This window comes from Bufo bufo, chromosome 1 (genome assembly GCF_905171765.1).
Source record: "Bufo bufo chromosome 1, aBufBuf1.1, whole genome shotgun sequence".
In the NCBI taxonomy this organism is placed as follows: Eukaryota; Metazoa; Chordata; class Amphibia; order Anura; family Bufonidae; genus Bufo; species Bufo bufo.
The window spans coordinates 778,103,624-778,126,652 of record NC_053389.1 but is presented as its reverse complement, the minus strand read 5'-3'; positions in this window follow the sequence as shown (position 1 = coordinate 778,126,652).

Genomic DNA, 23,029 nt, shown 5'->3' with positions numbered 1-23,029 from the left:
AGAGGGCAAATGGCATCAAAATGTGGTTAAGAGCATGGCAAGTGCTCTGCAAACAAATGTGGATAGGGAAATGACTTTAAATAACATAAAATAGGTAAAAATAAAAAATAATAATCTTGATCTAGGAGGACAAGGTCCATATGGAGTAGGAGGTTGAAGAGGCGGTGGATGTGGCGGTGTAGGTGGAAGTGGCGGTGGAGGTAGCCTACATTGCTTTTTGGTTTTAAATTTTATTTTTAAAATTAGGGTACACCCCAAAACATTGGGAAATATAACCTATGATAACCCCCTCCAGTCATGCTAAACACACGTTCAGACAATACACTGGCTGCAGGGCAGGCCAGCACCTCAGAGAGGTAAAGGGCAAGCTCAGGCCATGTGCCCAATTTGGAAACCCAGAAGTTGCAGGGGCTGACCCCTGTCAGTCAGTTCGTGTAGGCGTGATGTTCACGAAATTTGATATCTGCTCTATCAACTTTCGATGTTCTTTTATGCGCCTACAATGGTGATCACGTGTGGCGGGGAATCAGGGTTCCAGGCCAGAGAGGGAGCGTGAGAAAGAGAGACCACATCCAAGGGAGGATTAATTTTTTCAAATTTAAAATTATAGAGTTGAAATATGGGAGAAATTATTATAGCATAAAAGTGTGACAACTTTTCAAAGTTTAACCACTTGCCATCTGGGCCATTTGCCCCCTTCCTGACCAGGCCTAATTTTGCAAAACTGACATATCTCACTTTATGTGGTAATAACTTTGGAACGCCTTTATTTATCCAAGTCATTCAGAGATAGTTTTCTTGTGACACATTGTACTTCATGATAGTCATAAATTTGAGTCAAAATATTTCACATTTATTTATGAAAAAATCCCAAATTTACCCAAAAATTTGAAAAATTCGCAATTTTCTACATTTCAATTTCTCTGCTTTTAAAACAGAAAGTGATACCTCATAAAATATTTATTACTTAACATTCCCCATATGTCTACTTTATGTTGGCATCATTTTGGAAATGTCATTTTATTTTTTTAGGACGTTAGAAGGCTTAGAAGTTTAGAAGCAATTCTTCAGATTTTTAAGAAAATTGCCAAAACCCACTTTTTAAGGACCAGTTCAGGTCTGAAGTCACTTTGTGGGGCCTACATACTGGATACCCCCATAAATGACCCCATTGTAGAAACTACACCCCTCAAGGTATTCAAAACCGATTTTACAAACTTTGTTAACCCTTTAGGCGTTCCACAAGAATTAAAGGAAGATGGAGATCAAATTTTTAAATTTCACTTTTTTGGAAGATTTTCCATTTTAATCAAATTTTTTCTTTAACACATCGATGGTTAACAGCCAAACAAAACTCAATATTTATTACCCAGATTCTGCGGTTTACAGAAACACCCCACATGTGGTCATAAACTGCTGTATGGGCACACGGCAGGGCGCAGAAGAAAAGGAACTCCACATGGTTTTTAGATGCCATGTCCCATTTGAAGCCCCCTGATGCACCCTTACAGTAGAAACTCCCAAGAAGTGACCCCATTTTGGAAACTAGGGGATAAGGTGCCAGTTTTATTAGTACTATTTTTGGGTACATATAATTTTTTGATCATTCATTATAACACTTTATGGGGCAAGGTGACCAAAAAATTGGTTGTTTTAGCACAGTTTCTATTTATTTATTTTTACAGCGTTCACCTGAGTGGTCCAGTCAAGTGACATTTTTTTAGAGCAGATTGTTACGGACGTGGCAATACCTAATATGTATACTTTTTCTCATTTATTAAAGTTTATAGCATTTTTGAAACAAAAAAAATATGTTTTAATGTGTCCATGTTCTGAGAGCTATAGTTTTTTTTTTTTTGAGAGATTTTCTTATGTAGGGGCTCATTTTTTGCGGGATGAGGTGACGGTTTTGCTTGTTTTGACACATAATTTTTTTTTTTTTTTACGGTGTTCACCCGAGGGGTTAGGTCATGTGATATTTTTATAGAGCTGGTTTTTACGGACGCGGCAATACCAAATATGTCTATTTTATTTTATTTTTTCTATTTTTAACTTTTTTTTTTATTCCTTACTTGGGGACTTTTTTTTTTTTTACATGTGAAAATTTTTCAACCCTTTATTTTATTTTTTTTTATTTTACACTTTTCGTCCCCCATAAGGTCATACAAGACCTCTGGGGGACATTTACTTTACTTTTTCTTTTTTTTTTCACTGTTGATTTCTCCTGTAACTGGGGCTGACATAGTAGCCCCAGTTACAGGAGAAATACACCTCCCAGAGAGGCTGTACAGCATAATTCAGCGTTGTACAGCCTCAGTTCAGGGCTGATCGAGGTCTCTGAAAGACCTCACTCAGCTCCTGCACCAGGGGCGTAACTATAGGGGAAGCAGGGGAAGCGGCTGCTTTGGGGCCCTGACCCAAAAGGGGCCCATCCAGGAGGAGGAGGACTAAAAGATTTTGTCAGGGCTCCCTCAACAGTATTACACAATGAAATGATATCAAGTGACAGTATAGACAGTGTAGAAAACGGATGGAATAGCTGCCGGGCCTGGTATGAGAGAGCAATCTTTACTAGCCACAGGAATGGGGGGGCGGCATGAAAGGAAGGGGTTGCGAAAATATTGCTGAGGGAGGGGGGCCCCATTCAAAAATATGCTGTGGGGCCCAGTCTTTTCTAGCTACGCCACTGTCCTGCACTCTCCGGTCCCGGCGGTCACATGACCGCTGGGCCGGAACAGGAAGCGCATAGCCCTTCCTGCTCTGCATACACAGCGCTCGGTGAGCGCTGTGTATGCAGCGATCCAGAAGGCAGGGACACCTGGGCACTGTCCCTGCCTTCTCTCTGGGTTGCCCTGCTGTCACTAACAGCGGGCAACCTAATCAGCCGTTCTGGAACGTCCATTCAGAAATAGTGATCCACCCATAGGACGTTTATATCCTATGGGCGGATGGAAAGTGGTTAAGCATTGAATGAAAGGATGTGGCGCGCATTAATTACTGAATAATTTATTAAATGTTATTCCCTGTCACCTATGCATAGCAGGTGTTTATTCACGTCTAAAATTGTATAATGTCAACCCAAGAATGTAACAGAAAAATTATTGAAATTTATTAAGCTGTCAACTAGGTAGAGGAGGGGTATATTACGCCCAACATTTGGTGAATTTCACCAAAAAATGTAACTGACAATTTTTTTTTTTAACCTGTCTACTAGGTATAGCAGTGGTACATCACACCCAAAAATTTCACCAGAAAATGTAACTGACAATTTTTTTTTTTTTTCGGTCTTCTAGTTATAGGAGTGGTACATCACACCCAAAAATTGGTGAATTTCACCAAAATATATAGCTGACAATTATTTTTTGTTTTTTTTACCAGTCTACTAGGTATAGCAGTGGTACTATACACACCAAAATTGGTGAATTTCACCCAAAAATGTAAATGACAATTTAGTTTTATTTTTTAACCGGCCTACTAGGTATAGCAGTAATACTATACACCCAAAAATTGGTTAATTTCACCCGAAAATATAAATGACAATTTTTTATTTTTTAACCGGCCTACTTGGTATAGCAGTGGTACTATACATCCAAAAATTGGTGAATTTCACCAGAAAATGTAAATTAATTTTTATTTTATTTTTTAAACCTGTCTACTTGGTATAGCAGTGGTACTATACATCCAAAAATTGCTGAATTTCACCAGAAAATTTAACTGACAAAGTAGTGAAATGACATAAAATAAAATACGTACAAAAAAAAATAATTTGATTTATGAGGTGGTGTCCCATATGGAGTAGGAGTTTGAGGAGGCAGTGGATGTAGCGGTGTAGGTGGAAGCGGCGGTGGAGCAGGACGAGGTAGCCAACACAGGTTTTTGGTTTTAATTTAATTTTTTAAAATTATGGTACACTCTGAAATATCCAAAATACAAGAATAAGCAATTGCGCTGCAGTATAACAATGGCTGGTTAGTGCCGGTATACATGTCTATTCTGCACAAGGTACGGACAAGTCCTGAGGGATCCATGCCTGGTTCATTGGCTGTGGACAGGCGGCTGCGCTTGTCTGTGATGACGCCCCCTGCCGTGCTAAACACACGTTCAGATAATACACTGGCTGCAGGGCAGGCCAGCACCTCCAAGGCGTAAAGGGCTAGCTCAGGCCATGTGCCAAATTTGGAGACCCAGAAGTTGAAGGGGGAAGACCCGTAATTCAGTACGTGTAGGCGTGTGCACACATAATGCTCCATCATGTTGGTGAAATGCTGCCTCCTGCTAAGATGTTCCATATCAGCTGGTGGTGCTGGTTGTTGTGGCGTGATGACAAAGCTTTTCCACATTTCGGCCATGCTAACCCTGCCTTCTGAGGTGCTGGCGGTGCCCCAGATGCGTTGGCGACCTCTTCCTCGTCATCTGCCTTCGCCTTGTGCTTACACTGTGCCCCCGCTGTCAGGTGGGAATGCCACCAGCAGCGCATCTACCAGTGTGCGCTTGTACTCGCGCATCTTACGATCACAGTGACCGAATTAAAGATGGTATGTTGTCCTTGTAACGGGGATCCATCAGCGTGGCCACCCAGTAATCAGCACAAGTTAAAATGTGGGCAACTCGGCGGTCGTTGCGGAGAGGCTGCAGCATGTGATCGCTCATGTGTGCCAGGTTGCCCAGAGGCAACGAAAAGCTGTCCTCTGTGGGAGGTGTATCGTCTGTGTCCTCTGTATCCCCCCAGCCATGCACCAGTGATGGCCATGAGCTGGTCTGGGTGCCACCATGCTGTGAACATGGTTCCTCCTCCTCCATCTCCTCCTCCTCATTCTCCACCTCGTCATCCTCCAGAACTGTGCCCTAGCTGGACAATTGTGTACCTGAGTTTATGGGTGCAGGAACCCACCCTAGAAACCAGTTGTGAATGACCGGCCGGAAACCCTATGAAATGATCCCTCTTCCTCCTCCTCCTCCTGTGCCACATCCTCTTCCATCATCGCCAGCAGCGTTTTTTCCTGGAGGCATAGAAGTGGGATAGTTACACTGAGAACGGCGTTATTGGCACTGGCCATGTTGGTGGAGTACTCGAAACATAGCAACAAGGTACACAGGTCTCGCATGGAGGCCCAGTCATTGGTGGTATAGTGGTGCTGTTCCGCCGAGCGACTCACCCATACGTGCTGCAGCTGAAACTCCACTATCGCCTGCTGCTGCTTGCACAGTCTGGCCAGCATTTGAAAGTTGGAGATCCACCTTGTGGGCACGTTGCATATGAGAAGGTGAGCGGGAAGGCTGAATTTACGCTGCAGCGCTGACAGGCGAGCAGCAGCAGGGTGAGAACGCCGAAAGCGCGCACCGACGGTCCGCACTTTATGCAGCAGCTCTGACATATCGGGGTAATTTTTAAGGAATCTCTGCACCACCAAATTCAGCACATGCGCCAGGCAAGGGATGTGAGTAAAACCGGCTAGTCCCAGAGCTGCTACGAGATTTCGCCCATTATCGCACACCACCAGGCTGAGCTTGAGGTTCACTGGCACAAACCACTCATCGGTCTGTTGTTCAAGGCCCATGCACAGCTCCTGCGCGGTGTGGGGTTTGTCCCCCAAACAGATACGTTTTAAAGCTGCCTGATGTCGTTTACCCCTGGCTGTGCTGAAGTTGGTGGTGAAGGTGTTACGCTGACCGAATGAGGAGCCGGTAGAGGATGAGGAAGCAGAGCAGAAGGTGGAATCAACAGGAGGTAAACTGATGCGCCCTGCAATCCTTGGTGGTGGAAGGACATGCGCCAAACTGCTATCCGCCTCTGGCACAGCCACCACTGCATTTACCCAATGTGCTGTTATGGAGATATAACATCCCTGACCGTGCTTACTGGTCCACGTATCTGTAGTGAGGTGCACCTTGCCAAAGATTGCGTTGCGCAGTGCACACCTGATTTTGTCCCCTACTCAGTTGTGCAGGGAAGGGATGGCTAGCCTGGAAAAGTAGTGGCGGCTGAGCACGACGTACTGTGGGAGAGCCACTGCCACAAGGCCTTTAAAACTATCCATCTCCACAAGACAGAATTACAGTATTTCAAAGGCCAGTAATTTTGAAATGCTGGCATTCAGGGCTAGGGATCGTGGGTGGGTAGGAGGGTACTTCCTCTTCCTCTCCAGCGTTTGGGAGATGGAGAGCTGAACGCTTCCGTGGGACATTGTGGAGATGCTTGGTGACCCAGGTGGTGGTGTTGCTGAAAGATCCTCTGTTTGCGGGATGGCAGTTGGCACTGTCACTCCAGAGGTGGAGGAAGAGGCTGAGACTGCAGCAGAAGAGGAAGCAGGAGGAGTCAGAGACCTTTCTTGGTTTTTCAGGTGTCTAATCCACTGCAGCTCGTGCTTAGCACTTAAATGCCTGGTCATGCAGGTTGTGCTCAGGTTGAGAACATTTATGCCTCACTTCAGGCTCTGATTGCACAGCGTGCAAACCACTCGTGTCTTGTTGTCAGCACATTGTCTGAAGAACTGCCACACCAGGGAACTCCTTGGAGCTGGATTTGTTGCGCTCGGTGCATTGCTGCGGTGGGCAGTAGCAGGCGTACTCTCTAGAGGACGGCCGCTCCGCTTTTGCACCCTGCTCCCTCTTCTGCTGTGCTGGTGGCTTTGTGCGACCACCCTCTCTTCCTCCGAACTACATAGGTCACTCGCATGACCTTGATTCCATGAGGGGTCGAGGACCTCATCATCCTCCACATCATCTTCCATCATCTGCTGCGATGGTCCTACCATGTACTCATCTTGAAAGATAAGTGGTTGGGCATCGGTGCCCTCAATCTCTTCCACTTCTGGGGCAGGGCTAGGTGGATGGCCCTGGGAAACCCTGCTAACAGAGTCATCAAAAAGCAGAAGAGACTGCTCCAGGACTTGGGACTCAGACTGCTTGGCTGATTTGCAAGGGGGTGAGGTGAAAGACTAATGGACATCGGCTGCAGGTACCAACTGTAGTTTTTCAGCAGGAGACTGGGTGGGAGACAATGTGAAGGAACTGGATTTACTGTCAGCAACCCAATCTACTATCGCCTGTACTTGTTCAGGCCTCACCATTCGTAGAGTCGCATTAGGCCCGACCAAATACAAGCCCTGTATATACAGGGTGTATCTCACACGGCCTGACCCACACTAGGCCTCAAATAAAGATTTGTGCACCAAATGGCGATATTTCAAATATCTAAATATGACCCAAATATATAAAGGGTGTATTTCACAATGACATATGCAGCAAAGGCTGCCAAATAAACATTTTTTTTGCCCAAATGGGTGTTAGTTTACTATCTGAATAGGACAGCAGTATATAACCCTGGAATTTCAAACGTGCTGATGCTGCAAGGCCTGAAAAATTGTGTATTTTGCCCGAAAAAGGGTGTTTTATTAATAGAAGAATATAAGCCCTGTATATGCAGGGTGTATCTCACACGGTCTGACCCACACTAGGCCTCAATTAAATTTGTTTGCCCAAAATGGCTGTATTTCAAATACCTGAATAGAAGCCCTGTATTTGAAGGGTGTATCTCACACGCACTGAACCAGACTAGGCCAGATTTGTGCACCAAATGGCGGTATTTCAAAAATCTGAATATAACTTAAATATATAAAGGGTGTATCTCACATTGTCATCTGCAGCATAGGCTTCCTAAATAAACTTTTTTTGCCCAAATGGGTGTTTGTTTAATAACTGAATATGGCAGCAGTATATAACCCTGGAATTTCAAACGTCATTATGCTGCAAGGCCTGAAAAATTGTGTATTTTGCACAAAAAAGGTGTTTTATCAATAAAAGAATCAAACCCCTGTATTTAAAGAGTGTATCTCACATGCCCTGAACCAGACTAGGCCTTCTTTTAATTTTATTTGCCCAAAATGGCTGTATTTCAAATACCTGAATAGAACCCCTGTATATATAGAGTGTATCTCACACGCCCTGATCCACACTAGGCCGCAAGTAAATTTGTTTGCCTAAAATGGCTGTATTTCAAATACCTGAATAGAAGCCCTGTATTTAAAGGGTGTATTTCACACGCCCTTATCCACACTAGGACGCTATCAAAGAATTGTGCCCAAAATGGCTTTATTTCAAATAACTGAATAGAAATACAGTATGTAAAGGCTGCCAACTAAATTTTTTTTGTTTAATAACTGAATTTGACAGCAGTATATAACCCTGGAATTTCACATATGCTGATGCTGCAAGGCCAGAAAAATAGTGGAATCTGTCAAAAAAGCTGTATATATTAAACTTGAATTTAACACTTGCAGATCTGGAAAATAGTGTTTTTTGGCAAAAAAGTGTGTTTTTAAAAACCCAGAAAATGATGGCTGTATTTCTAGCTTAAAGGGTTTCTGTCACCCCATTAAACCGTTTTTTTTTTTTTCTTTAATAATAATCCCTATAGTGCGATCTCATGATACATAATCAAATTAATAATTTTGGTTCAGTAGATTTTGCTAAAAAACGATTTTTAAAATATGCTAATTACCTTGCTACCAGCAAGTAGGGCGGCTACTTGCTGGTAGCAGCCGCATCCTCCGATGGTAATGACGCCCCCTCGGCATGCTGATTGACAGGGCCAGGGAAGGTAATCCTTCTCTGCTGGCGCTGTTAGAATTTGAAATCTCGCGCCTGCGCCGTACCTGGCTTCAATCGGCGCAGGCGCACTGAGAGGCGGCCGCTCTGCTCGACCGCTCCATCCTCAATGCGCCTGCGTCGATGACGTCATCGCATACACCCGGAAGAGAAGACGCCGGCGTCTTCTCTTCCAGGTGTATGCGATGACGTCATCGACGCAGGCGCATTGAGGATGGAGCGGTCGAGCAGAGCGGCCGCCTCTCAGTGCGCCTGCGCCGATTGAAGCCAGGTACGGCGCAGGCGCGAGATTTCAAATTCTAACAGCGCCAGCAGAGAAGGATTACCTTCCCTGGCCCTGTCAATCAGCATGCCGAGGGGGCGTCATTACCATCGGAGGATGCGGCTGCTACCAGCAAGTAGCCGCCCTACTTGCTGGTAGCAAGGTAATTAGCATATTTTAAAAATCATTTTTTAGCAAAATCTACTGAACCAAAATTATTAATTTGATTATGTATCATGAGATCGCACTATAGGGATTATTAAAAAAAAAAAAAAAAAACGGTTTAATGGGGTGACAGAAACCCTTTAAATTGCACACTGACTAATCCAGATGTTGTAGTTTGCAAAAAAAGTGTTTTTTTGGTAACTGAATATGAAAGATGTATATATTAAACTTGAATTTAACACTTGCAGATCTGGAAAATAGTGTTTTTTGGCAAAAAAACTTTGTGTTTTTAAAAACCCAGAAAATCATGGTTGCATTTCTAGCTTAAATTGCACACTTACTAAGCCTGCAAATGCACCAGATGTTGTAAATTGCCCAAAAAATTTAGATTTTATTTTTTAAAAACAGATTATTTGTGTTTTTAAAGCTTGGATTTCAATGTCCCAAAAGCTCAGATGCAGTGCTGGTGCACTGAGCTTGCATAAAATGGCCGCCGCGGCCGCCCACCTAACTGACTTATAAAAGTTTTTTTTTTTCCGTCACTGGTCTCAGGGCAGGATAAAAAAAATTGTGCTCTGCACCCACACAACACAATGTATGTAGATCGCTGAGTTAGATTCATGTTTTGAGCAAAGATTCTCTCCTATTCTCTCCCTGAAATCACCAGCAGCATCCTCTCCCTAGACTAAGCACAGCAGAGTGGCGTGCAGCGCTACGTGACTCCAGCTTATATAGAGGCTGGGTCACATGCTACACTGGCCAATCACAGCCATGCCATTAGTAGGCATAGCTGTGATGGCTTCTAAGGGCACAAAGTTAAACACTTGTTGGTTGGCTGCTCTGCAGAGAAATCACCGAATACCGACCTCATACTTTTACTGAAATGTTCGGGTTCGGGTCCAGGCTCCAAAAATCCTAAAGTTCGGTACGAACCCGAACTTTACAGTTCGGGTTTGCTCAACCCTACTAATAATGCATAGCAAATTATAGGGGGCATGTTCTCCTCTCACTCCTTGTGAAAATGAAAAATTTGGGGCAAAAACAACATTATATTGGAAAGAAAAGAAAATTTTTCATTTTCACGGCCATGTGTTTCTAAATTCTATGAAACGCTTGTTGGGTCAAAACATTCACTTCACCTCTAGTTTCCAAAATGGGGTTACTTCAGGGTCTCTTCAAATGTGACATATCACCTGAAAACCATTTCAGCAAAATTTGCCCTCCTTAAACAATATGGTGCTCCTTTCCGTGTCCCCATTCAGCAGTTTACCACCACATGTGGGATGTTTCTGTAAACTGCAGAATCAGGGAAATAAATATTGAGGTATCTTTGGCTGTTAACCCTGGCTGTGTTGCAGGAAAATTAATTAAAGTGGAAAATCTGCACAAAAAATTATATTTTAAAATTTCCCCTCTATTTTGCTTTGATTCTTATGGAACACCTAAAAGGTTAACAAAGTTTGTAAAATCAGTTTTGAATAACTTGAGGGGTATAGTTTCTGAAATGGGATAATTTATGGGTGGTTTATATTATGTAAGCCCCACACAGTGACTTTATAACTGAACTGGTCCATTTGGAAATTTTCTTAAACATTTTTTTATTTGTTTCTAAACCTCTAAGCCTTCTAACGTCCAAAAAAATAAAATTACATTTTCAAGATGATGCAAACTTAAAAGCAGAGAAGTTCTAATTCTGAAAATAGCAAGTTTTTCCAAATTTCAGCAAATTTTGGATTTTTTTTTAGGCATAAAGGTAAAACGCATCAACTCATATTCAGCACTAACATCTCAGAATGGCTTGGATTAGGTAAAAGCGCTCCAAAGTTAATACCAGATAAACTGACTCATGTCAGATTTGAAAAATGGGGCTCCGACATTTGGTCCAATCTAGCTGTCGCTTGAAGAGGTTAATCCCAAAAAATGTATTATTATTTGTAGTAGTTAGCCCCTTCACTACCAAGCCACTTTTCACCTTAAATCCCAGGCCGATTTTTGCAAATCTGACATGTGTCACTTTATGTGGTAATAACTTTGGAACGCTTTTACTTATCCAAGCCATTCTGAGACTGTTTTCTCATGACACATTGTACATCATGACAGTCATAAATTTGAGTCAATATATTTTACATTTATGAAAAAAATCCCAAATTTACAAAAAAAAATAAAAAATTTGCAATTTTCATAATTTTCATTTCTCTGCTTTTAAAACAGAAAGTGATACCTCATAAAATATTTATTAATTAACATTCCCCATATATCTATTTTATGTTGGCATCAATTTGTAAATGTCATTTTATTTTTTAGGATGTTAGAAGGCTTAGAAGTTTAGAAGCAATTTTTAAAATTTTCAACACAATTTCCATTTTTTTGAGCACCAGTTCTGTTATAAAGTGATTTTGAGGTGCTTACGTAATGGAAACCATCCATTAATTACCCCATTTTAGAAACTACAACCCTCAAATAATTAAAAACAGTTAAAAACTGATGTTAAAAACTTTGTTAACCCTTGAACCCCAAGAATTAAAGGAAAATGGAGGTAAAATGTACGTTTTTTGGTAGATTTGTTATGTTAATCAATGTTTTATTGTAACACAGCAAGGGTTAATAGCAAAAAAAACTCAATATATATGTCTCTAATTCTGCAGTTTACAGAAATACCCCATATGTGGCGGTAAACTGCTCTATGGGCATGTGACAGTGGTTTTTAGGCACCATTTTGTATTTGAAGAGACCCTGACGTACACCTACAGTGAAAACCTTCAAAAAGTTACCCCATTTAAAAAACTACACCCCTTAAAGAACATATTAAGGGGGTACTGACCACTTTGACTCCCTAAGCGTTTTACGGAATTTGGAAACACTTGGCCATGAAAATGAAAAGTTTCATTTCTTCTAATAAAATTTTTCATTTTCACAAGGGGTAACAGGAGAAAAAGCACCCCATAATTCGTTACCCATTTTCTCCTGAATACGGCAATAATCCATATGTGGTGATAAACTGCTATGGGGGCACATAGCAGAACTCAGAATGGAAGGAGCGCCATATGGCTTTTGCAGCGCAGATTTTGCTGGATTAAATTACGGGTGCCATTGGGTTTTATTTTTTAAGTTATTGTCTGATGTGGTGGCTCATTTTTTGCGGGATAAGGTGATGTTTTCATTGGTACCAGTTTGGGGTACATAAGACTTTTTGATTGCTTGGTATTCCACTTTTTGTGAGGCAAGGTTAAAAAAAATGGCTGTTTTGGCTTTTTTTTCTTTTACAGCATTCACCTGAGGGGGCATAATAAAATAAATACATTTTTATAGAGAAGGTTGTTCTGGACGTGGAGATACCTAATGTGTCTATTATTTTCATTTTGTTTTTACACAGTGAAATCCTTTTTGAACAGAATAAAATCTTGTTTTTGTGTTGCCATTTTCTGTGAGCGATATTTTTTTTTATTTTGTGGCAGATTATCTAAGGTAGAGTTTTATTTTTTGAGGGATGAGATGATGATTTGTTTTGTACGATTTTGGGCTAAATACACCTTTTTAATTGCTTGGTATTACACTTTTAGTGAGGCAAGGTGATCAGAAAATGGCTATTTTGGCACTGTTTTTATTTTTTTTACTGCGTTCACCTGGTGGGGTGGGTCATGTGATATTTTTATAGAGCCAGTCGGTACGAATGCATTACAATACATCTGTATTATATTGCATTGTCTGTAAGTGTATTACAAGCCTTCCAGGGGGCTGTATATCACAGGCTGACACGGATTGTAGCCACAATGCCTAAGGAAGGCATTGGGCTGCGTCAAAGCCGTCAGGTCCAGATGTACGGCGCTGGGATTTCTGATCCAGTTCCCAGCGCCATACATATATGGCACTGGTATCCTATGGGTTAATAATAAAATTATTATTATTAATAACTTTTTTTATGCATCAGACTTGTCCCAGAGAAGGTGTTGCACTTTCCAAATAATATTAGTATTATTACTTGTGTTGAGTGAATCTGAGTATCGTTGATCCGAATCGAAATGGGCGTTGATCGGATATTCAGGAAAAATTTGATTAATCACGAAGCTGAATTTCCTCGTGTTTTGTGGTAACTAGAGATAAGCAAAGTTTTCAAAAATTTGATTTGACTGCTTCGTCGACCTCTGACCAGAAATTTGATTTGTTATGAAGTACCTCATCACAAATCACACTCCATCGTATGTGTCGGGCGCAATGACGGGGATAACGCTGCCCCCTGTCATTGAACCCCTCATATGCCGCATTCAATGCTGATCGCGGTATATGGGGTTCACATTGAGGTCTTTCAGGGGTAAAAAAATAAATAAATAAATAAACATACGTCATCCTTTTGATAATAGAGATGCTGTCACGGCCATCTTGATTAAAGAAAATGCTCCAAATCTCGTGCATGTTGACGTGATGATGTCAAAATGTCATGGCTGGGCGCGGTGACATCATCACTGACCAGCTGGATCGCATGGTGAGGTCATCACGCTTGCTGCAAGTCCTTTGGCTGGTTTTCTTCAATCAAGACAGGAGCAAACGGCAAGTGGATGAGATGAGTATATCTTTTTTTTCTTTTTTAACCTTGATTTACCCCTAAAAGGCTTAATATGAGCTACAGATGGCGCAATCAGCATTGAACACGGCATCTGTTAGTTTTGGGTGCAATTCAGTTGTATCTGCCACCCAATTTTATTCAGTCCAAATAAATTTATCCTGAATTGAACTGGATGACCAGATTGGTGTTGTATGTCCTGGTCAAAGGCCAAAGAGCTGGAATTCTGGTGAGCAGTTCCGGATAATAGTCACAGTTACTGGAGCTTGCAGGGATCAAAATCCAATGCATTGCGGAGAGTATTTTTCATCATAGAATAATCCAATGACAAGACCTTACAGTGGACTGGGTAGGTCATACTGAAGCATATATTAATTATGCTAAGTGCTCTACCTTTAGAGCAGAGATACAAAGGTAGTAGTACTCGATCTGGAGCATCATTGTGGTGGTAGTTTAATAGAGATAATTAGCACAGATACTAAGGATGAGTGAATCGATTCTACTGCTTCAGAATTTGACAAAAAGCTTACATTCTAATAAACATATTGTCAGGGCTGGCATTAGGGAGGGGCAAACTGGACAATCGCTCATGGCCCCAATCCTCTAAGAGGCCCCCTGCTTCAGTCCTGGACAGATCCCACATTGTTGAGCAGTCAGGACTCCAGAGTGGGGAATTTCCCGGCTTAGGAGCCCCAGTGTTATGAACAGGAAATGGGTATTTCCAAGCATGGTCACTATGCTGAGGGACACCATGTGTACATTAGTCTAATTTAGACTATTTTTTAAATGTTTCTGTGGAGATATGAACTCACAACTATAAGGCTATAAGGCTCAATGCTAAGTCATTGCTGAAAAACCTCAAAGAAGTTTCTGTTGTATAATACAAGAAACACTTCTATGTGGTTTTTAATACAAGAGAAACTTCTATGAAGTTTTTCAGCAATGACTTAACATTGAGCCCAGTGGTTCCTGAATTTAAAGGTAGAAGGTAGTTTGAATCCCCACAAAAACATTTTAAAAATAGATGCTAAAACAAAACTTAAATACACAGGGTGTCCCCAACAGTGAAAATTTTGATTTTATTGAGAAAAAAAAAATGGAGCAAAACATAAAATTTTATCAAATAGCACCCGTATTAACCCACACCAACCTTTTTAACTTGTGTTAATAGTACTTTTTGTTGGGAAAGATGGCAACCCTAACAGCACCCCCGTTCAGGACATCTATAGGCCCGCTCACTGCAGCAAGCTAAGCCTCATCAGGATTCCCTTTGTAAAAAAATATATATATATTTTCATAGTGATATTTTGACCCTCATAACTTTTTTATACTTATGTCTACGGAGAAGTGTGGGGGCACATTTTTTGCGGGACAATCTGTAGTTTTTGACAATACCATTTTGGGGTGTGTATGACTTGATCACTTTTTATTCAATTTTCTTGAAAGATAAAGCGATGAAAATGTTTTTCTGTTACGCCATTCACCATATGGGCTAACCATAAGGCTGTGGCTTATTTATAGAACAGGGTGCTTTCCCCAATCTCCGCTGGGTGGTGAAAGCGCGCCTAAAGAGGAATCCCACGCTTTCGGTTTTTAACACTCTCAGATGCCGTGCGTGAGAGGAACTCATTGCTGTGAGGGGAAGGGGCATGTTGCGTATTCTGGGGCCATGAGGGTGAAGAACTGTGTGAGGAGCTTTATGGGGTGTAAATCAGTGAGGGAGGGCTGGTATCGACAAAATGTAACTGTGTTGTGAGTACATTATTACAAAATTTGGGGCCCCACTTTTTATTTTGCCCAGGGCCACATTTTGTCTAAAACCGGCCCTGCATATTGTTATTCATTTCAGGGAGGGAGGGAGTAGAGAGAAGGAGACTGGTATGAGTAGAATGTGTGCGCAGTATTGTAGGCCAGGCAATACCCCTCTGGGTTTCAGGGAAAGCTATTTAAAAACTTTCCTAAATCAATCTCTTTCTCTCTTAGAATCTATTTGTGTTCGAACTGAATAAACAATTTTTTTTTTTTTACAAATCTTCAAAAGTTTGGTCATCTCTTTCTGTTGTAGCATACACATGTCATACCATAATTTAGAAGAAAAAAAGTGAAAATAATAAAATATCAACTATGAACTACGAACTACACTGCAGGTCTAGCTTAGTACTTTCCATGTTAAGGTGTGTAATATTTACTGTCAATCCACCCGGCCAACCTGATCTGAAAAGTAGATATTCGATTTTGAATATGTGCACAACCCAATGCAATACGACTCAATACATGGACTTGGCAACCAGATTGACATGTGCAGAAAATATTTATTAAATCCCCATAAAATACAAGCAATAAAATTTATAAGAACAATGTAGCAATAATATACAACAGTGGAAGGGAGAGTGAATCTACCCGTAACGCGTATGGTGAAACAAGTGATGTACCTGCATTAAAAAGCCTCCGATAATACTGTATGGCCATACAGAAGATTAACTATTGGCCGTACAAAGGATTAACTATTGTTATCGTCGAAAGCTGCACCAAAGGAAATTGCGGAACAGAGTGGAAACTCCTGCGATCTTTGGAACTCCCGCGAAATTTAAACCAGCTTGCTGTATGGAGCGACTGAATAAGCCGGCAAATATTTAAAGCTCCATTGAAGCAATAGGGAGACAGCAGACGCTAGACGGTAAGCCAAATATCGATTTAAAGTTTTCTTCAATTCAAAGCTCATATCGACCTTAAAAGGATATGCTATAAGAGACTTTTCACATTATCAGGATTCCTGTGGACATTTTATGAACATATTGCGCTCCCAGTAAATACACCTACAGCATTTTCAGTGACATTCAGTTTCACAAATTGGGATAGAGCGCTAGAAGATAATACCCCCTCTTTCCCAAATAACAGCATATACTTGAAGTTTTTTGGTGTGATATATATTATTGAATTTATCGACACTATTGAGTGGTATCGAATATTCTATCGAATATTTCAACATTGAATTTTCTACCATTCAATTTATCGAATATTTTTATAAATTATAGTATCAATCATATCTACCACAATATACAGTATGTGACTGTAATGTTGTATATTATTGCTACATTGTTCTTATAAATTTTATTACGTGTATTTTATGGGGATTTAATAAATATTTTCTGCACATGTCAATCTGGTTGCCAAGTGTATGAGTGCTCGCTCATTTTCCTATTACTACATTTGCCTTTTAAGAGAGGGTGGGGTGATTCCCTCTATATGAGCTTGCAGCACCATACCTTAACTACTTGCTAGTGAGCCACCACAACCTACCACTATTTTTTGTACGACTCAATACATGTTTGTTCTACTTTTTAAATAAAGTATATAATAAACCTTTATTCACTAGGAGATATAACAGTGGTACACAAATATATGAGAATGTAATAGCTGATGTCATATTTTCATACTTAAAGGGGTTATCCGATTTCAGAAACATCCCCCCCATATGCTGGGCCCTTCACAGGTAATATACTTACCCTGTTCCCCGCTCCCTGCGGCGCTTCTGGTCCCCGCACCGCCACTGCTGCTTCTCCCTGCACACCGATGAAAACAACCGGTGTCGGGGGGGGAGCAGCCAATGGCAGTCAGGGACGGGGAGAAGCCTCCCTAGCGTCACCCGCGATGATAGGGAGGCTAGCCCCTGTCCCCACCTGACATTGGCTGCTCCCCCCCGACACCGGATGTTTTCATCGGTGTGCAGGGAGAAGCAGCAGCGGAGGGGTGAGGACCAGGAACGCTGCTGGTAGTGGGGTTCAGGGTAATTATATTACCTGTGAGGGGCCCGGCACATGGGGGGGAGGTTTGTTTCGGAAATCGGATAACCCCTTTAAGACTTTATGTGAAGAAAAATACATACACATTACAGTAATGTAACTGTGATAGAAGTTATATTGTCTGGATATTGCTTTTTCTTTTTGTTGAAACATTTTTTTCTTTGTTTCTATGATCATACACAAGATTATTTATACAGAGAAAGATATACAATTTTACAGTGATGTAGCGGTGATGGATGTCATACTGTCTTCATATTGATTTTCCTTTTCCTCAACTCAATTCTGTATTTTAATTTTCATCTTTGAAAATCTCAATAAAAATATTATTACCAAAGGTTAACTTATCTCTATCGAATACTATAATTTGTATAAATGTATAATAGATCAGTGTACATAGGTGTAATTGTGCACATGGCCATTACCTTCAAGCCTGTACCTGAGCTGTTCCGTTTCAAAATCCTTTTCTCTATGCTGGTAGCACGGCTAAAGTACACAATGTACAGTACAGTATAAATATATTCATAATGCAACCAGGGAAATGGTCCCAGCTGATTTATTTAGTGAAATCTAAAAATTATTATTTCCATTCTTGACATAGTATTAGTCTTTAACCCCTTAAGGACTCAGCCCTATTTCACCTTAAGGACTTGGCCATTTTTTGCAAATCTGACCAGTATCACTTTAAGTGCTGATAACTTTAAAACGCTTTGACTTACCCAGGCCGTTCTAAGATTATTTTTTCGTCACATATTGTACTTCATGACACTGCTAAAATTGGGTAAAAAAAAAACATTTTTATTTATAAAAAAATACCAAATTTACAAAAAAAAAAAAAGTTTCAATTTCTCTACTTCTATAATACATAGTAATACCTTCAAAAATAGTTATTACGTTACATTCCCCATATGTCTACTTCATGTTTGGATCATTTTGGGAATGATATTTTATTTTTTGGGGATGTTACAAGGCTTAGAAGTTTAGATGCAAATCTTTAAATTTTTTTATTTTTTTCAAAAACCACATTTTTAGGGACCAGTTCAGGTCTGAAGTCACTTTGCGAGGCTTACATAATAGAAACCACCCAAAAATGACCCTATTCTAGAAACTACACCCCTCAAGGTATTCAAAACCGATTTTTACAAACGTCGTTAACCCTTTAGGTGTTCCACAAGAATTAACAGAAAATAGAGATACAATTTCAAAATTTCACTTTTTTGGCAGATTTTCCATTTTAATATTTTTATTCCAGTTACAAAGCAAGGGTTAACAGCCAAACCAAACTCAAAATTTATGACCCTGATTCTGTAGTTTACAGAAACACCCCATATGTGGTCGTAAACTGCTGTACGGGCACACGGCAGGGCGCAGAAGGAAAGGAATGCCATACGGTTTTTGGAAGGCAGATTTTGCTGGACTGTTTTTTTTTACACCATGTCCCATTTGAAGCCCCCCTGATGCATCCCTAGAGTAGAAACTCCATAAAAGTGACCCCATCTAAGAAACTTCATCTCTCAAGGTATTCAAAACAGATTTTACAAACATCGTTAACCCTTTAGGTGTTCCACAAGAATTAATGGAAAATAGAGATAAAATTTCTAAATTTAACTTTTTTGGCAGATTTTCCATTTTAATAATTTTTTTCCAGTTACAAATCAAGGGTTAACAGACAAACTAAACTCAATATTTATGGCCCTGATTCTGTAGTTTACAGAAACACCCCATATGTGGTCGTAAACTACTGTACCGGCACACGGCAGGGCGCAGAAGGAAAGGAATGCCATATGGTTTTTGGAAGGCAGATTTTGCTGGACTGGTTTTTTTGACACCATGTCCCATTTGAAGCCCCCTGATGCACCCCTAGAGTAGAAACTCCAAAAAAGTGGACCCATTTTAGAAACTACGGTATAGGGTGGCAGTATTGTTGGTACTAGTTTAGGGTACATATGATTTTTGGTTGCTCTATATTACACTTTTTGTGGGGCAAGATAACAAGAAATAGCTGTTTTGGCACCGTTTTTATTTTTTGTTATTTAGAAAATTTATCTGACAGGTTAGATCATGTGATATTTTTATAGACCAGGTTGTCACGGATGCGGCAATACCTAATATATATACTTTTTTTTATTTATGTACCGTATTTTTCGCTTTATAAGACGCACCTGATGATAAGACGCACCTAGATTTTTGAGGAGGAAAATAAGAAAAAAAATATTTGAACCAAAAGGTGTGCTTTTGCTGGGTTTTGAACTAATGGTGGTCTGTGGATGACGCACTGTTATGGGGGGACCTGTGGATGACGCACTGTTATGGGGGGACCTGTGGATGACGCACTGTTATGGGGGGACCTGTGGATGACACTGTTATGGGGGACCTGTGGATGACACTGTTATGAGGGGACCTGTGGATGACACTGTTATGGGGGGACCTGTGGATGACACTGTTATGGGGGGACCTGTGGATGACACTGTTATGGGGGGACCTGTGGATGACGCAGTTATGGGGGAACCTGTGGATGACGCATTGTTATGAGGGGGATGTGTGGATGATACACTACTATGGGGGATGTAGCATCATATATAGCATCTTATCTAATGGGGGTCACTATTCACACAGGGACAATATACTGTGACACATGATACTGTGACCAGCATAAGATCATCTTATGCTGGTCACAGTATCATATGTGTCACAGTATATTGTCCCTGTGCGAATAGTGACCCCCATTACACCTCAGGGCACACAGTAGACTTTATTTGTAAAATCTTTTAAATGCTCTGCTTTCTTCTAGACCAGTACTCACTATAAAAGCAGCACGTGACATCACTCACTCAGTCAGTCACGCTCCTGCCAGCTTCATTAATGAAGTGGGAGGAGCATGACCGAGTGAGTGACGTCACGCGCCGGCTGGACCGCTGCTTTCATAGTGAGTACTGGTATAGAAGAAAGCAGATTGTAATGAAGCAGTTTTCATATGTAAAGTCTATAATCTTCAAGCAGTATCTCTGCTTTTAACTAGGGCAATCCTCTGTAGTGCAACTCACTATGAAAGCGGCAGGCAGGGTGGCAGCGTAACCTTGTGATACTCACTCATTCACGCTCCTCCCACTTCATTCATGAAGGAAGTGGGAGGAGCGTGAATGAGTGAGTATCGCGAGGTTACGCTGCTGCCCTGCCTGCAGCTTTCATAGTGAGTTGCACTACAGAGGATTGCCCTAGTTAAAAGCAGAGATACTGCTTGAAGATTATAGACTGTACATGTGATAATTGCCGTGAGCGGGGCCCGATGTATTACAGTACAGTTACTGCACCAGGCCCCGCCGCGAGTGTTGCCAGCCTCCGTCCCCTCCTCCCACCCCTCTGATACATCGCGGCTTGCGATGTATCAGCGTGACCAAAGTAAGCATGGCAGTGTTCGCTTTATAAGACGCACTGCCATTTTCCCCCCACTTTTGGCGGGAAAAAAGTGCGTCTTATAAAGCGAAAAATACGGTAAGTTTTACACAATGATTTCTTTTTTGAAGCAAAAAAAATCATGTTTTAGTGTTTCCATAGTCTGAGAGCCATAATTTTTTCAGTTTTTCGGCGATTACCTTGGGTAGGGTATGATTTTTGCGAGATGAGATGAAGGTTTTATTGGCACTATTTTGGGGTGCGTGTGACTTTTTGATCGCTTGCTATTACACTTTTTGTGATGTAAGATGTTTATTTAGCACAGTTTTTATTTTAAATTTTTTACGGTGTTCATCTAAAGGGTTAGGTCATGTGATATTTTTATAGAGCTGGTCGATATGGACGCGGCAATACCCAATATGTATACTTTTTTCTTATGTATGTAAGTTTTACACAATAATAAAATTTTTGAAACAAAAAATAAAATCATGTTTTAGTGTCTCCATATTCTGAGAGCCATAGTTTTTTCAGTTTTTGGGCGATTATCTTAGGTAGGGTCTCATTTTTTGCGGGATGATACGACGGCTTGAATATTACATACGACTTTTTTGATCACTTTTATTACCTTTCTTTGGAAGTAAGGTGAGCAAAATTTCAATTTCATCATCGTTTTTATTTTACATTTTTTATGGCGTTCACCGTGCGGGAAATGTAACATGATCATTTTATAGATCGGGTCGTTACGGACGCGGTGATATATAACATGTGTAGGGAATTTTATTTTTTTAATTTTTAATCAGGGATAAATGTTTTTTTTTTTTTTTTTTTTTAACATTTTTTTTTTACCCAGACCCACTTGGTTCTTAAAAATCCAGTGGGTCTGATGTCTGTATAATACAGTACAGTACACTATATAGTGTACTGCACTGTATTTCACTCACACTTTGTCTGAACAGATCTCTGCCTTTAGCACAGATCTGTTCAGCACCATGGACAGCAGGATGCATGAGAAGGCGTCCTGTTGCCATGGGAACCTTCCCCGTCTGCCACAACTGAGCAATGAGCTGACACTCTGATTCAACCGCTCGGCCATCCTGAAAATAAACGAGGGGCGGGCCGAAGATCGCGCACCCGCCCCCCACACTGCCGCACGCATCCTGCCCGCCTCCCGCACCGCCCGCAATCCTACCCCCCGCTGCAGGCACAAAAACACAGAGGGCTGCAGGGGGGGGTTAACTTTCAAAAATATGGGCACTTTGAGGTTTCTGATCCCGGCGGTCACGGACCGCAGGGATCAGAAACTTGCATAAGGGCTAAAAACCGCAGGTCTGAATTGACCTGTGGTTTGTAGCGATCGGCAATGCGGGGGGGTCACAGGACCCCCCTAGGCATTGTCACAGGGTGCCTGCTGAATGATTTCAACAGGCACCCTGTTCCGATCACTGCCGGCCGTATGGCAGTGATCAAAACTACACAGGACGTACCGGTAATGCCTTAACCACTTAATTAGTTAACACTAGAGTTGACCGGACACCTGGAAAATCGGGTTCAACGGGTTCGGCCGAACTTCCCAAAAAAGTTCGAGTTCGGGACCCGAACTTGACCCCGAACCCAAACCCTATTGAAGTCAAGGTGACCCGAACTTTGGAGCACTAAAATGGCTCTAAAAAAGAGACATGGAAAGGGCTAGAGGGCTGCAAAAGGCAGCAAAATGTGGTTAAGAGCATGGCAAGTTCTCTGCAAACAAATGTGGATAGGAAAAAGACTTAAAATAACATAAAATACGTAAAAAAAAAAAATAATAATCTTGATCTAGAAGGATGAGGTCCATATAGAGTAGGAGGTTCGGAGGCGGTGGATGTGGCGGTGGTGGAGGAGGAGGACGTAGATAACACTGGTTTTTGGTTTTGTATTTAATTTAATTTTATTATTTTTATATATTTTTTTGTTTAAATTTGGGTAGACCCCAAAACATTGGGAAATATAAAAAAGGCTGGTATACATGTCTATTCTGCACAAGGTACGGACAAGTCCTGTGGGATCTCTGCCTGGTTCATTTTAAAGAACGTGAGCTTGTCCACATTGGCTGTGGACAGGCGGCTGCGCTTGTCTATGATAACCCCCTCCAGTCATGCTAAACAAACGTTCAGACAATAAACTGGCTGCAGGGCAGGCCAGCACATCCAAGGCGTAAAGGGCAAGCTCAGGCCATGTGCCCAATTTGGATACCCAGAAGTTGAAGGG